This window comes from Phyllobates terribilis, unplaced genomic scaffold, assembly GCF_046119375.1.
Source record: "Phyllobates terribilis strain yellow unplaced genomic scaffold, ASM4611937v1 Scaffold_540__1_contigs__length_1147954, whole genome shotgun sequence".
Classification (NCBI taxonomy): Eukaryota; Metazoa; Chordata; class Amphibia; order Anura; family Dendrobatidae; genus Phyllobates; species Phyllobates terribilis.
In genome coordinates this window covers 1,138,177-1,147,955 of record NW_027363300.1, presented here as the reverse complement: position 1 = coordinate 1,147,955, position 9,779 = coordinate 1,138,177, and the positions used below count along the sequence as shown (strand labels likewise).

The 9,779-nt window shown below is 44.3% G+C and overlaps 4 non-coding genes and 1 pseudogene across 4 annotated transcripts; all 5 read right to left on the bottom strand.

Annotated features, from left to right (window-relative positions):
- Positions 1 to 164, bottom strand: LOC141232464 (U2 spliceosomal RNA; annotated as a pseudogene; the record flags this gene model as incomplete).
- A 1,115-nt stretch (positions 165 to 1,279) lies between these two features.
- Positions 1,280 to 1,470, bottom strand: LOC141233061 (U2 spliceosomal RNA). Its single transcript, XR_012299226.1, has one exon. It is a non-coding gene; the product is annotated as a U2 spliceosomal RNA (small nuclear RNA).
- Positions 1,471 to 2,592: 1,122 nt separating this feature from the next.
- Positions 2,593 to 2,783, bottom strand: LOC141233060 (U2 spliceosomal RNA). Its single transcript, XR_012299225.1, has one exon. It is a non-coding gene; the product is annotated as a U2 spliceosomal RNA (small nuclear RNA).
- A 1,121-nt stretch (positions 2,784 to 3,904) lies between these two features.
- Positions 3,905 to 4,095, bottom strand: LOC141232448 (U2 spliceosomal RNA). The gene has a single exon (XR_012298699.1). It is a non-coding gene; the product is annotated as a U2 spliceosomal RNA (small nuclear RNA).
- A 1,121-nt stretch (positions 4,096 to 5,216) lies between these two features.
- Positions 5,217 to 5,406, bottom strand: LOC141232514 (U2 spliceosomal RNA). The gene has a single exon (XR_012298759.1). It is a non-coding gene; the product is annotated as a U2 spliceosomal RNA (small nuclear RNA).
- Between the last annotated feature and the right edge of the window lie 4,373 nt (positions 5,407 to 9,779).

Sequence of the window (9,779 nt, the reverse complement as noted above, 5' to 3'; positions counted from 1 at the left end):
GCAATACCAGGTCAATGCGTGGAGTGGACAGAGCAAGCTCTTTTTCCATCTCCCTGTTCTAAAAATCCATTTAATATATGGTCCCCAGATAGGGGACGTATCAGATATTAAACTGATAAGAACAGATACTACACTTGATCTTAGCCAAAAGGCCGAGAAGCGATAACCAGAATTGGTTTCCGACTACGGTGCCACCCAAGGATTCTGAAAAGTCCATTTGTGGAGATGGCCACCTGGACTCCCGTTAAGAAGACATGCTGTCAACCTCTAGATCCCTCACATGCCTGCACTTTTCGGCTTGCTGCTGCTGCAATCCACGCGTTTTAGATCTGCATAACTCCACCTCTTTTAGCACAGTACCCTCAACCCCCGGCTGTTCCCACCCGCCTCAACACCGTTGGAAGGGAGGAGAACCAATTAAGGCGGGGGGGGGGTGGAACGAGCAGCTGTCTACCCTTAGCAGGAGGGTTGCTGATTAATTACCTCTCCTGCTGCTGCTGCTGCTGGCTGTCCAGCAGCAGACTGAAGGTGGCTGCTGCTGTGCGCAGGTATATAAAGGCTCAGAGCCTATTATGACACGCGCAGCCAGCGTTCCATTGCCACATTCCGTCTACTGCAGGCGGGATACCTGGATGGCTGAATGTCACTGAGAAGCTCACAGAGACCGCCATAAGCAACAGTTTAAAAGAATGCCACAGACTAATCAACCAAACTTTTTGGGTTGGTTTCTCTTTTATAGTCTGCAGGCATTAAATGAAAGAAGTCAGTGTTCCAGCAGAGGGAGACAACGTTTCAGAAAAGGCATTGTAGCAAACCAAAAAAGAAATTTTAAGCGCAGCAGAGTAACCAGCTCACATACCTGTTAGCTCAGGTGAGTTTAAAAGGCTGCTGTTGATAACAAGGGCATTTGCTAAATAGATGGTGTGTGTGCAACAATATACTGAAAGGTCAATTATATTGTGCAGCTTATCTCACCACCTGTAGTTATTTAGGTGAAAGCTCCAAAATGCTTGCCTAATATGTCTGTTTATCCAAAAGGAAGTATAGAGGGAGAGCTAGATAGATAGCATTGCATTACATTACATGGCAATGCAATGCACAGTTGCTGAAGTTGAACCAAAATGAGCTTGTCATCTGGCTTCTGCAACTTTTAACATGAAAAATCCAATGAGGAGAAGAAAAGCAAAGCCAAAGAGTCCATCCCAAAATCCGACAAACAAGCAAAATGAACAAAAAGCATTGAATTCAATTCTTTCTGATTTTAGAAACTGCATTAAAGAAGGGGTGCACCGGTCCTGGAGATACTGCAATACCAGGTCAATGCGTGGAGTGGACAGAGCAAGCTCTTTTTCCATCTCCCTGTTCTAAAAATCCATTTAATATATGGTCCCCAGATAGGGGACGTATCAGATATTAAACTGATAAGAACAGATACTACACTTGATCTTAGCCAAAAGGCCGAGAAGCGATAACCAGAATTGGTTTCCGACTACGGTGCCACCCAAGGATTCTGAAAAGTCCATTTGTGGAGATGGCCACCTGGACTCCCGTTAAGAAGACATGCTGTCAACCTCTAGATCCCTCACATGCCTGCACTTTTCGGCTTGCTGCTGCTGCAATCCACGCGTTTTAGATCTGCATAACTCCACCTCTTTTAGCACAGTACCCTCAACCCCCGGCTGTTCCCACCCGCCTCAACACCGTTGGAAGGGAGGAGAACCAATTAAGGCGGGGGGTGGGGGTGGAACGAGCAGCTGTCTACCCTTAGCAGGAGGGTTGCTGATTAATTACCTCTCCTGCTGCTGCTGCTGCTGGCTGTCCAGCAGCAGACTGAAGGTGGCTGCTGCTGTGCGCAGGTATATAAAGGCTCAGAGCCTATTATGACACGCGCAGCCAGCGTTCCATTGCCACATTCCGTCTACTGCAGGCGGGATACCTGGATGGCTGAATGTCACTGAGAAGCTCACAGAGACCGCCATAAGCAACAGTTTAAAAGAATGCCACAGACTAATCAACCAAACTTTTTGGTTTGGTTTCTCTTTTATAGTCTGCAGGCATTAAATGAAAGAAGTCAGTGTTCCAGCAGAGGGAGACAACGTTTCAGAAAAGGCATTGTAGCAAACCAAAAAAGAAATTTTAAGCGCAGCAGAGTAACCAGCTCACATACCTGTTAGCTCAGGTGAGTTTAAAAGGCTGCTGTTGACAACAAGGGCATTTGCTAAATAGATGGTGTGTGTGCAACAATATACTGAAAGGTCAATTATATTGTGCAGCTTATCTCACCACCTGTAGTTATTTAGGTGAAAGCTCCAAAATGCTTGCCTAATATGTCTGTTTATCCAAAAGGAAGTATAGAGGGAGAGCTAGATAGATAGCATTGCATTACATTACATTACATGGCAATGCAATGCACAGTTGCTGAGGTTGAACCAAAATGAGCTTGTCATCTGGCTTCTGCAACTTTTAACATGAAAAATCCAATGAGGAGAAGAAAAGCAAAGCCAAAGAGTCCATCCCAAAATCCGACAAACAATCAAAATGAACAAAAAGCATTGAATTCAATTCTTTCTGATTTTAGAAACTGCATTAAAGAAGGGGTGCACCGGTCCTGGAGATACTGCAATACCAGGTCAATGCGTGGAGTGGACAGAGCAAGCTCTTTTTCCATCTCCCTGTTCTAAAAATCCATTTAATATATGGTCCCCAGATAGGGGACGTATCAGATATTAAACTGATAAGAACAGATACTACACTTGATCTTAGCCAAAAGGCCGAGAAGCGATAACCAGAATTGGTTTCCGACTACGGTGCCACCCAAGGATTCTGAAAAGTCCATTTGTGGAGATGGCCACCTGGACTCCCGTTAAGAAGACATGCTGTCAACCTCTAGATCCCTCACATGCCTGCACTTTTCGGCTTGCTGCTGCTGCAATCCACGCGTTTTAGATCTGCATAACTCCACCTCTTTTAGCACAGTACCCTCAACCCCCGGCTGTTCCCACCCGCCTCAACACCGTTGGAAGGGAGGAGAACCAATTAAGGCGGGGGGGGGGGTGGAACGAGCAGCTGTCTACCCTTAGCAGGAGGGTTGCTGATTAATTACCTCTCCTGCTGCTGCTGCTGCTGGCTGTCCAGCAGCAGACTGAAGGTGGCTGCTGCTGTGCGCAGGTATATAAAGGCTCAGAGCCTATTATGACACGCGCAGCCAGCGTTCCATTGCCACATTCCATCTACTGCAGGCGGGATACCTGGATGGCTGAATGTCACTGAGAAGCTCACAGAGACCGCCATAAGCAACAGTTTAAAAGAATGCCACAGACTAATCAACCAAACTTTTTGGGTTGGTTTCTCTTTTATAGTCTGCAGGCATTAAATGAAAGAAGTCAGTGTTCCAGCAGAGGGAGACAACGTTTCAGAAAAGGCATTGTAGCAAACCAAAAAAGAAATTTTAAGCGCAGCAGAGTAACCAGCTCACATACCTGTTAGCTCAGGTGAGTTTAAAAGGCTGCTGTTGATAACAAGGGCATTTGCTAAATAGATGGTGTGTGTGCAACAATATACTGAAAGGTCAATTATATTGTGCAGCTTATCTCACCACCTGTAGTTATTTAGGTGAAAGCTCCAAAATGCTTGCCTAATATGTCTGTTTATCCAAAAGGAAGTATAGAGGGAGAGCTAGATAGATAGCATTGCATTACATTACATTACATGGCAATGCAATGCACAGTTGCTGAAGTTGAACCAAAATGAGCTTGTCATCTGGCTTCTGCAACTTTTAACATGAAAAATCCAATGAGGAGAAGAAAAGCAAAGCCAAAGAGTCCATCCCAAAATCCGACAAACAAGCAAAATGAACAAAAAGCATTGAATTCAATTCTTTCTGATTTTAGAAACTGCATTAAAGAAGGGGTGCACCGGTCCTGGAGATACTGCAATACCAGGTCAATGCGTGGAGTGGACAGAGCAAGCTCTTTTTCCATCTCCCTGTTCTAAAAATCCATTTAATATATGGTCCCCAGATAGGGGACGTATCAGATATTAAACTGATAAGAACAGATACTACACTTGATATTAGCCAAAAGGCCGAGAAGCGATAACCAGAATTGGTTTCCGACTACGGTGCCACCCAAGGATTCTGAAAAGTCCATTTGTGGAGATGGCCACCTGGACTCCCGTTAAGAAGACATGCTGTCAACCTCTAGATCCCTCACATGCCTGCACTTTTCGGCTTGCTGCTGCTGCAATCCACGCGTTTTAGATCTGCATAACTCCACCTCTTTTAGCACAGTACCCTCAACCCCCGGCTGTTCCCACCCGCCTCAACACCGTTGGAAGGGAGGAGAACCAATTAAGGTGGGGGGGGGGGTGGAACGAGCAGCTGTCTACCCTTAGCAGGAGGGTTGCTGATTAATTACCTCTCCTGCTGCTGCTGCTGCTGGCTGTCCAGCAGCAGACTGAAGGTGGCTGCTGCTGTGCGCAGGTATATAAAGGCTCAGAGCCTATTATGACACGCGCAGCCAGCGTTCCATTGCCACATTCCGTCTACTGCAGGCGGGATACCTGGATGGCTGAATGTCACTGAGAAGCTCACAGAGACCGCCATAAGCAACAGTTTAAAAGAATGCCACAGACTAATCAACCAAACTTTTTGGGTTGGTTTCTCTTTTATAGTCTGCAGGCATTAAATGAAAGAAGTCAGTGTTCCAGCAGAGGGAGACAACGTTTCAGAAAAGGCATTGTAGCAAACCAAAAAAGAAATTTTAAGCGCAGCAGAGTAACCAGCTCACATACCTGTTAGCTCAGGTGAGTTTAAAAGGCTGCTGTTGATAACAAGGGCATTTGCTAAATAGATGGTGTGTGTGCAACAATATACTGAAAGGTCAATTATATTGTGCAGCTTATCTCACCACCTGTAGTTATTTAGGTGAAAGCTCCAAAATGCTTGCCTAATATGTCTGTTTATCCAAAAGGAAGTATAGAGGGAGAGCTAGATAGATAGCATTGCATTACATTACATTACATGGCAATGCAATGCACAGTTGCTGAAGTTGAACCAAAATGAGCTTGTCATCTGGCTTCTGCAACTTTTAACATGAAAAATCCAATGAGGAGAAGAAAAGCAAAGCCAAAGAGTCCATCCCAAAATCCGACAAACAAGCAAAATGAACAAAAAGCATTGAATTCAATTCTTTCTGATTTTAGAAACTGCATTAAAGAAGGGGTGCACCGGTCCTGGAGATACTGCAATACCAGGTCAATGCGTGGAGTGGACAGAGCAAGCTCTTTTTCCATCTCCCTGTTCTAAAAATCCATTTAATATATGGTCCCCAGATAGGGGACGTATCAGATATTAAACTGATAAGAACAGATCAGGTTTCAACATAATTTATTAAGTGCGTAAAAGATGGTTTACAATCAAAAACAACAACACAAACAGTACATTATTAAAACACAGAATTCCACCCATAAAAACCCCATATACGATTAGCATCCCTCCTCCCAATACATTTGACATCCCTCAAGTAATAAATATACATCTGGCTAAAAGCAATTTTAAGACAATCCTTCACAGAAATAGCATCACGTTTAAAAAGTAAGATATTGCGTGCCTTCCAAAGGGCGTCTTTAAAACAGTTAATCAAACACCAACATATACAATACTGTTGAGGCGTCGGACATTTAAAAAGGCCATATAAAACATATTCATGGTTAAAATCTCTTAAACCGCAAGTCCATTTTAAAAGAATCCCAACTTTGTGCCAAAGTTCCTGTGCAAATGGGCAATTCCACATAAGGTGCAAGGTGGTTTCGTCATTAACACATGAGTCTCTGGGGCATTTGGCTCTGGCCACCAGGCCTCTCCTGTGTTGAAACTCTCTGGTGGGGAGGCACTGGTGGACCACCATCCATGCGATGTCCTTATGTCCATTTGCTAAGAATTTCCCGAAGACATTCTTCCAAACTTGCTTCGATCTCTCTTCTGAGAAATTTACTATGGGGGTCACATCTTCATTCCTCCTCAGAAAAGATAAAAGCTTCTTGCGGTCTTTAAAAATGTCCATATTAAAATCACCAAGGCTATAAAATCGAACAGTCTTTTCTAAGATTGCTTGGTGTTTGGGGGGGCATAGTAAAACAGGGGAATTCAACGACAACTTAAACCATCTTTTAAAAATCATCCCACAAGTATATTTTAAAAAATAACTTAGCGCACTATTACCATTAAAATGTTTGAAACAAAAGCAGAAATAATTTAAATACAAATAAATATGTAAATCGGGGACATCCCTTCCGCCGTTCATTTTATACTTCCTCATTATTTCTCGCCTTAATTTTTCCATTTTGGAGTTCCATAAAAACATAAAGATCATCCTAGTCATTTTTTTAATTAAAACATCAGAGGGGGGGTACACCATAGCTATATACAGTATGAGGGGTAACAACACTGATTTTATAATTAAAATTTTCCCCTCCATTGTTAGGGACCTCAAACCCCAAAATGATATTTTCTTTGACATTTTTTCTATGACATTCTCCCAGCTTTGAGTTCCCACATTCTCCTCGTTAAAAACAACTCCAAGAATTTTTACATTGTCTCGTTTTATAGTGAGCTGCGGGAGTTGGGCGGTGTCCCAGGATCCCAAAGTCAGACATTCAGATTTATTTAAATTAAGTTTAAAACCGGATGCCTGGGAAAAAAAATCAATGCGCAACACCGCCCTCCGGAGGGAAGCAGGGTCCACGCACACAACCGTCACGTCATCCATGTAGCCAAAGACTCTCACATCACTGCCACCTCCGCCTGGAACAGGAACCCCTCTAATCACTTTGTCTTTCCTTATTGCGCTCAGCAGGGGCTCCATGGCGCAGATGAACAGGATGGGCGACAAGGGGCATCCCTGCTTCACTCCGGACTCAAGGGGAACTCCATCTGTTAAAAAGCCATTAAGAGAAATTTGACTAAAACAATTTTTATATAAAATCTTAATACAATTTAAAAGCATATTAGGGATACCCATTCTTTTTAAAACTCTAAAAAGAAATCTATGAGAGACTCTATCGAAAGCTTTTTCAAAATCTAGGGCTAAAAGAGCTACATTTTGACCCCGGTCTCTGGAATACCAAATTACATCCCTTAATACGTTTAAAACCTCTGAAATACTTCTGCCTGGTACACTACAAACCTGCTCAGGCTGGATTAGTTTGGCAATGACACTCCTGAGCCGGTCTGCAACCACCTTAGCAAGTACCTTGTAATCAACATTTAGGAGAGTTATGGGTCTCCAATTCGCTAGAGCACTGCGGTCACCTTTTTTATATATCAAAGACACCACTCCTCTCCTCCACGAAAATGGCAACTGTTCACAAATAAAAACTTCTTTAAAAAGCATAAAAAGGTCCTCTTTTAAAATGTCCCAAAAAGTAAGGTAAAATTCTACAGGTAGTCCGTCACACCCAGGTGCTTTACCCTTAGAGAAACTTTTAAAAACATAAAATAATTCCTCTAAAACAATATCGCGTTCTAAAAACTCCTGGTCTGTAAAATTTAACTTAAAATCGAGATCATTAAGAGCATCAGATAAAAAGGACTCATCTATACACTTTTTACTAAAAAGATGCTTATAAAAGTTAAAAGTAGCATTCAACATTCCCTGCATAGATGTTTCACCCTCTAGATTTGTGATCACTTCTCTTTTATCCATGACTTTTTTGAAGAAGAAGCGAGAGCACTTCTCCCATTCCTCCAAGTGCTGCACTCTAGAGTTAAAAATAATTTTTTTCCCCTTTGTGTCTATGCAGTTCTGAATTTCAGTTTTTAGGCTAGCAATATCATCTCCCACCTCCACCCCTAGCTCTTTGAATTTAAAAAGTGTTTGTAGTTTGGTGTTAAGATCACTAAAACATCTTTTTTTCTCTCTAGCTTTACGTCTCCCTGCTTTTATAAAAAACATTCTGACTTTTTTTTTCAAATTTTCCCACCAGGTTACCATAGGGGCATCAGAAGGTTTTTGTCGCCGCCAGGCTTGATAGGCTTTACCAAAGTCTTGTCGAATCAGAGGGTCCTCCAGCAGGTAAGTACTTAGACGCCAGAGGCCCCTGTTGACCCTCTGTTCATCCCGGTATTCTAGATGCACCTCCAAGCCCTTATGGTCAGAAAATATATTTGATGTTAAAACACATTTTACAGGGTTAAAATCATCTGATAGGAAAATAAAATCGATCCTGGAGGACACCCCTCTTCCGGACCACGTATAACCAGGGTCCGTCGGCAGGAGTGACCTCCACGCATCGCATAATTTAAAATCAGTTATAAAATCTTTCAATAGATGACATGACTTATCCAATTTGCGTAAAGGGTCACCCCCTGCTCGTTGTTCACTAGCACAAAGACAATTAAAATCACCCCCTACGATCAGGGGAGATGACCCAGTACAGTACAATGGCAATATCCCAAATAAATTAATTCTCTCTTGCTTATCAGGGGGAGCATAAATATTCATTACACGTAGGGTAAAACCATTAAATTTAAAATGCACTAAAACCACTCTGCCTGGTACTATTTCTGTGACAGCATTTATAGTAATATTTCTCCCACGACAGAGGAAGCCCACCCCCGCTGACTTGTTGTCATTGGAGCCAGACCAGATGGAGGGCCCCAGTCTCCAATCTGTCTTGATATCATTATAATTTAGTGCATGTTGTATCCCGCATTTCTGTAATAAACATATGTCAAAGTCAGTGGTTTCTAAATACTTGAATAGAGCAGCCCTACGAACTGGGCTCTTTAATGACCTCACATTCAGTGAGACAAGTCTTAATGTGGGCATTCATAGGTCAGGGTGGTGGATCTTCCATGAGGACACCTGACTCAAAGCCCTGTATATCAAATTGCTCCAGGACATCCGGGCTAGAGGACCCAAACGACTCGATATTCTGTGAGCCGGCGGTTGCCCCCTCGTAGGTCACGGTTCCCAGCCACATTCCAGGAGACGCTGGGGCTTCGACATTCCGTCTCTTTTTCGGGGCAGACTCCACTAGGTCACTGGTGCAGTCCTCCTCTTCCTCCACCTCCTCCAGGGGGGGAGACTGGTCCATCAGGACAAGATCAGCAACACAGATTTCCTGATGTTCGCCACCTAGAAGCAAAGCCCCCTCATCTGGCTGGCTAATCGCCCTGGAAGATCCTGAGGCCATCGCTGCGTGGTCCCCTGTAGCCAACCAGACAGGGGCACCACCCTCCAGCCCAACAGGATCGGTATCGGGAACCATCGATACGGAGGATACCCTCCCAGAAGGAGGACCCCCCCGCTCCGGTCCATGCGAGGTCCGCCCATCGTTAAGGGAGTTCGATGCAGGTGCCGCCCCAGAGGGGCCTCCGGCTCCCTGCTCCATCCCAGCCTTCTCGCCCTTCGAACCGCCCTCCGACGCCGGCCTGCCAGTGAAGACCGGTGGGCGCATCGGCTCAGCTTCAGAAGATGCAGCTTCTGCGTAGGTCCTGGTCCTGGTCCTGTTGGGGCATCCTCGGAACATGTGCCCCGCCTCACCGCAGAGATTACATTTCCTCCCAGCGGGACAGTCCTTCATTAAATGTCCGTAACAGCTGCAGTTATTGCAGCGGTCTACTTTCCTGCCCGTGCAGGACGTTTGGGTATGACCCATTTGTCCACAGTTCCTGCAACATACTGGCATTCCAGGATAAAATAAGTAGCCTCTGCTCTTACCGATTACGAAGGTTGAGGGAGGGTGTAGCATTCCTCCCACTCCACTAAGGTCCCTCT